Source organism: Lepisma saccharinum, unplaced genomic scaffold (genome assembly GCF_977018435.1).
Source record: "Lepisma saccharinum unplaced genomic scaffold, izLepSacc3.1 HAP1_SCAFFOLD_1068, whole genome shotgun sequence".
NCBI lineage: Eukaryota > Metazoa > Arthropoda > Insecta > Zygentoma > Lepismatidae > Lepisma > Lepisma saccharinum.
In genome coordinates this window covers 24,524-30,477 of record NW_028143716.1, presented here as the reverse complement: position 1 = coordinate 30,477, position 5,954 = coordinate 24,524, and the positions used below count along the sequence as shown (strand labels likewise).

The 5,954-nt window shown below is 35.5% G+C and overlaps 1 non-coding gene across 1 annotated transcript; it reads left to right on the top strand.

Annotated features, from left to right (window-relative positions):
- The first annotated feature begins 5,665 nt into the window (after window positions 1-5,665).
- Window positions 5,666-5,737, top strand: TRNAA-UGC (transfer RNA alanine (anticodon UGC)). Its single transcript has one exon. It is a non-coding gene; the product is annotated as a tRNA-Ala (tRNA).
- Window positions 5,738-5,954: the final 217 nt, after the last annotated feature.

The following is a 5,954-nucleotide window of genomic DNA, read 5'->3' as shown; positions in this document are numbered from 1 at the left end:
TATTTTTTATGTTAATTTGGGCAATATCATTTCATACGTACGTCGCTACCCGTGATTTTCAGGTATGCTGCTAGCCGCTTCCCGGCTACAGGTAAAGGTGTGGTAATTGAAAGTACATATATGTTTTTTTTTTTGTTATATGGCTAATCGCTATGCACTGTTGGTCACCGTCCCTATACACGAACTCAACCTGGACCGTTAAGCACTTTCACTTGTCCGAGGGAGATTTTGCCGCCTCTATCTAAGTAGTGGTAGCTTTTGTTTTCCCGGGCAAGGGAGGGCGTTTGCAATTGTACGCGGTGGCTATGCAAAGAGGTTGTCGCTTTTTGGATTCTTTATCCACTTATTTCGATCGTTTTATTCATTGTTGTCAGTGCGTGCCCAAAATTTTTCGAAGGGTGGGTACGTATACTTGTTTTTGTAGTCAGTCCTCATTTTGCCATCTTCTCGCCCACCAACCCTCGCTTGGACACCCAATGACAAGGACATATTTAGGGGGTCCAGGGGCAAGTGCGCCGAAACCGGTGGGGCCAGGGGAACCCCTCTGAGTTCTCGTCCCCCTCTGCATAATGGGTACTATGTATAACTTTCAACACGATTTCATTTTGTAACAAAATATTAACTTATTTGTGTGATGAAAAATTCATAAATTATTTAATAACTGCGGGAAATTGCACAGAATTCTGCTCTGATTGGCATTTTATTTCATCAGTTTGTGTGCTTGTTTTCCATTATTAACTGATATGAAATTGAACGTTTTGAAAAAATATTTCAAATCCTTTCTTCCAACACAAATGCTTTAGAACCGACAAGTAGAATTGGAACGAGATCTGACCTAACAATAGACCCGTTAATTGACATTAATGGCTTTTTTATTCATTTTCGAGGGGTGACGCTATTGTTAATTAATCAAGCGCCACGTGTCGTGGGTGGAGGAGGAGATGAGTCATCGATGACTCATGCACACGTGTGAGTTTGAAATTAATGGTTTTCCATTAGTGCACAAAAGATACTATTATGTATTCCGTTTTCGGCCTAAGCTAACCTATTGTTGTATTTTATATATGCGTTTCTGGCGGATATGAGTCACTGATGATTTATACAAACGTTGGAGTTTGGAATTAATGGTTTCTCCATTAATGTACAAAAGACACTATTGTGGAGTTCGTTTTTTTTACTCTAACCTAAGCCTATTGATGTACTTTATATATGAGTTTCAGCCGGAAATGAGTCATGGGTGCTTTATGCACACGTAGGAACTTGAAGGTAATGGTTTTTCCATTAATGTACAAAAGACACTTTCGGCCTATTCTAAGGCGTCACGACCGGCCATTTTGGCGTCGGTGGTGAGTCATATTTGGTATAATTAAGGATCCGTATTTACCCGAATTCAACCGGTGCCGACGCGTTCGATCGGAGGTAGAAGATATTATAACACATGTTCGCTTTAAAGGCGAAGAAATTGAACGATGTAGCCTATATGAAAACGAAGTATGCGGGCAGAAGATATGTTCTTAATATTAACCTGTTATGCAAGAACCTGCTACGAGTCTGCATTCTTCGCCAGCCCAAACCGCGAGCGTTCATGGACACGTGAGGGGGAAGAAAGGTTCTCCATTGTTAGCTTCCCCATCGGTTTTTTTTCCGGAGTTGAATGGAAGCCTGGTCCCGCCAATTCTTTTACACGCGTGTATTGATTTTCTTTGAGGTTCCAATTTTATTTGGTGGAAGAAATATACGCGTTCTTTTTTCTTCCGCCTTTTGTAACATTGCAAAGATTATTTAACCTAAGGCGTAAGGAATTTGGCTGAACTAGGAACAATCAGTTCCTGTATCTACAGGTTAAAGTGGATGCGAACCACTATTTGCCCTTATTTCTAGCTTGCGAACCACGGAGCCTTTGATTATTGGGTTATAAACATCAGGATTCACGTAAAATTGACCAGATGTTTTTACTGTTAGGGCCAATATTTCGCATTTTTTGTGTATTTTTACTCAGAAAACGCTATTTGAACGATTCAAGCAAGAGTTCGCATGGCAATTTAGACACACAAACTGTGTTTCTTCAACTTTAGCTGAAATTTAGGTTTATTTTTTTACTCTAATATCACAATTTCTTCTATTCAGGCAACATTTTTTATTAAATTTTGGACTGACAAAGACATTTTTCAACTTTTAACTTGTTATTTTAAAAGTTTATTTCCATTTTTTACTCTAATATCACAATTTCATCTATTCTGGCAGGAGTGTTTATTGCAGTTTAGACTTGCAAAGATAATTTTTTCAACTTCTTTTATTAATTTTTCTATTTATTGCCTTTTGTATCTTATATTTTTTAATTCTTAACTTTGAGTTTTGTTCTTTATTTAAAAAATTTCTCTAATCACTAAGGAAGAAGTACTTTTAAGTAAAACTGTACCCACAAACTTTATTATTACTATTATTATTATTATTATTATTATTGTCGTTTTTGTTTTGATGTAGTTGTTGAATCTTGTTGTTGTTGTTAGGGTTTATTGACTTCCACTACGCTATTTTTGGTTTGCTTCGTAGGAAAGTTTGTTTATTTTAGAGTTTCCTCGGTATTTTCTTACTGTTAGGGTAGGTAAAGTTTCTTAAATATATGAGTAGGGTTCCATATATTCTTGTTCTTGCATGTTTTTCATATGATGTGATCACAACAACTCTCCAAGTGCTTTTACTGCATGTTTCCATTTTTATTGAGGCTTAGTGATTCCTAGAGCCACTTTATGCATGAGAGAAAGCTTGAAAATTTCGATCTCAGATAACCATTAACCTTATGTCAGAGTATTTTCGAGTATATTTTAGACTTATTATGGGCCACTAGAATATCACGGCTTGCTTAATTTTTAAGTATGTTGCGCAGTTATTGTATTTTTGCTTTTGCTTACTAGATAAACTGTATGAAATGTTTAATATTTGTACTTTTTTTTGCACTTATAAGAGGCCAAACTTTTACTGTAACTAAAATTATTATGTCTCTAAGCACTGAAACCCCTTTACCAACTGAATGTTTATTAATATTGTTTTTTTCATCCCTTAAATATAACAATTTAACAATATAATGACAAATCACAGGACAAGTCGATGTTAGCAGATGACTACGTGGCTCTTAAGTCCACCTGCCAAACTTTTTTTACCATGCTATTTAGCCTTATAGTCTTTTATTCGGGGTACGTTTCAAGTACTATTGACTTTTTTGAGTGTTTGATTAATACCAGGGGTTATTTGTATCTGTTATGCTGTATTATTCGAGGCTTCTATTTTTTATTCTACAATCACTATATGTTCCTGAGAAGTAAATTCCACTGACTGAAGCTTAAAGCTTAGGCTCTACAGCATGTTGAATGGTTAAGCACTGGTCAATATGAATTTTACAGAGGCTAGTAGGAGGCATAGGAACACACGCCAGAGCCTTATTAGCGGGCAAGAAGCACTTTCAGGGAGTACTACGAGGAAACGAAGTTGATTTTTTGAGTGCTTTACCAGTTACACAGCCAATATTTGCTATTTCAAGTAACTACATGTACCAGAACATTTTACAGCCCAACACTAACTAGACTTCAATTTATACTTTATTAGGTGCTAAATGTAGCAAGAACACTGATTGTACATACTTTTGAGACTCCAACTATATCAGGATTTTTTCTATGCAAGTATATTTTTATTGATTATTAACTTTAACAGCCCAATCAGGAAGACGACAAAATTCACTAAACTTAGTTCTATAGTGTAGGTGATTGCATGAAAAGTAGAAATTTTAACAACCACAAGATTTCGCTTTTTTGCTTTTGTGACTAATCGTGACGCTGAGGATGAATGGATGGCCAAAAATTTTAAGGACTGGATGTATTTTACCACTACAGAAGCCTATGTAGAAACACTAGAGTACTGTTAGCTTTCAAAATTGAGGTTATACTGTACTGTTTCTTAAATATTTTGTATTTGACACGTTACACTTATATCCATTTCAGGACAAATATTGCTAAAACTCTCAAATTTACTGTGTACAAGTTGATATTTCTGCTATCTGAGGAATTAACAACCCTATTTTACAAACAAATGGTATTGTTTACACTTTATTTACTTCAATCTGAAACTAATATTTTACAGTAATTGAATCATTCAGCCCTAGTCAATACTTTACTGCATCAGAAAGTTTGTTATTAATCTAATAAGTATGCTATTTTGTGCTATTCTAACGCAAACGTTGTTTAATTCACTGGTTATAATGCAAAGTTTTGCACATTTTCCGATATATTCACTACCTTCAAACCAAACAATTGTACTTATTTAGCGCATTTCATTTATATTTCTTGTAATTAACTTATGTTTCTTATAATTAACAAACTAAACTAATTACTTTGGCATGTTAAAAACCTTATTTTTTACTATTTCCTATTCTATCAGGTTCTATATTGCTGTTTTTATCAATTTATGTAAGACCACACTCTGATAAATACACATATATTCTCTTTTATACACACGCCACACACACACTCACACACACACACACACTCACACACACACACACACACATTTACACACTTATACGAATATACATCTGACGTTTTTCAATATTTTGCTATGAAGTTGGCATCAACGCTATTCAAACAAGGGCAGGCAATGTAGTATTTATGAGTATTAGTAATCCCAAAGTCCTGTTTTCTTGGTGTCCAAGTTCAGATGAGAGTCTGCTATGGGCCTTTTGCAGGGGATTGCATGTGAAGTGTATGCATATTGAGCATTATTGAGTGTGTATGCTTCCAAGTTTTGCTGTTATTTTCCTATAATTCTGCGAGACTGTAGAGAGTTCTCCCTTTTCAAGCAGTTTTCTTTCATTGATTGGATACTTTTTGGAAACTTAGCAGATTTTTATGTTATGAAGCAGATTGTTGTAGAATATTTTGCATGGTCTTTTGTGATATTGAGTGGCTGCTGTAATGGTAGTAAGTATCTTTCCTTCCTGTGTTGATGTTCTTGTGTAGGTTTCCTATTTTAGGTCAAGTTGCAGTACTTAGAATAATCTCTATTGTCTTATTGATCTACGAAGCTCCTTTGAATAATCATTTGCATGGGGCCCTATACTCCCCGCTGTACTTTGTTCTGGGAGCTATCTTTTAAAGCCTTAGCATTTTCCTAGTACAGTATTATTAACGTAGAGGTAAATTAGTTCGTGAAAATATGTATTTTTCTGATTAACTATAGTCGCTTAGTTGTTCTAGCAGGTATAAGTAGTTACTGCTGATGTTGTTAATTTCCTATTCGCAGATGTTATGTATGATGTAGCGTATTTGGGTAATTATAATTCTGTACTGTAAATAGCCTTGGCTGTCCCTTTTATTCTTATGTTGTTTAGTTTCTCCATAAGCATGCCCTGTTTTAGTCTATTCTATGCCTTGTTGCTGCTAGATATGTGTGGTATGTTGCTGGTTCATATCTGAGTATTGATGTTCCTTTCTGAATTCCATGTTGGTTTCTGTTTATCCTTGTTGCTGCTTGTTATCTGAGTTAGGTTGTTTGACTTCAGTGCTATCCTTTTTTAACTTTAATGTTGATTGCTTTTTTGTTTATTTCCTTATTTGTTTTTATTTGTTTACTGAATCTATTTGTTTTGTGTCTTGTAACTTGTAACACTTTCAACTCCCCCATGGCGCAGTGGTAGCGTCATTGCCTTGCAATCAAGGGGTCCCGGGTTCGATACCCGGTGGAGGCACAAGTGGTTCGGATTTCACTTTAAACTGTAGGTCCAGTCCCGATTAGCCTTACTGTGCATAAAGTGGACTTAAAACACCAACTCAAACCAATCCACTTTCTACTGTAGGTTTAGTTCCGATTAACCTATCTGAGCATAAAAGTGGATTTAAAAACAAAATTTTCTATTGGATACTTCGTAACACCTTTTTTCTTTACTTCACAGATTCTGTTGACCT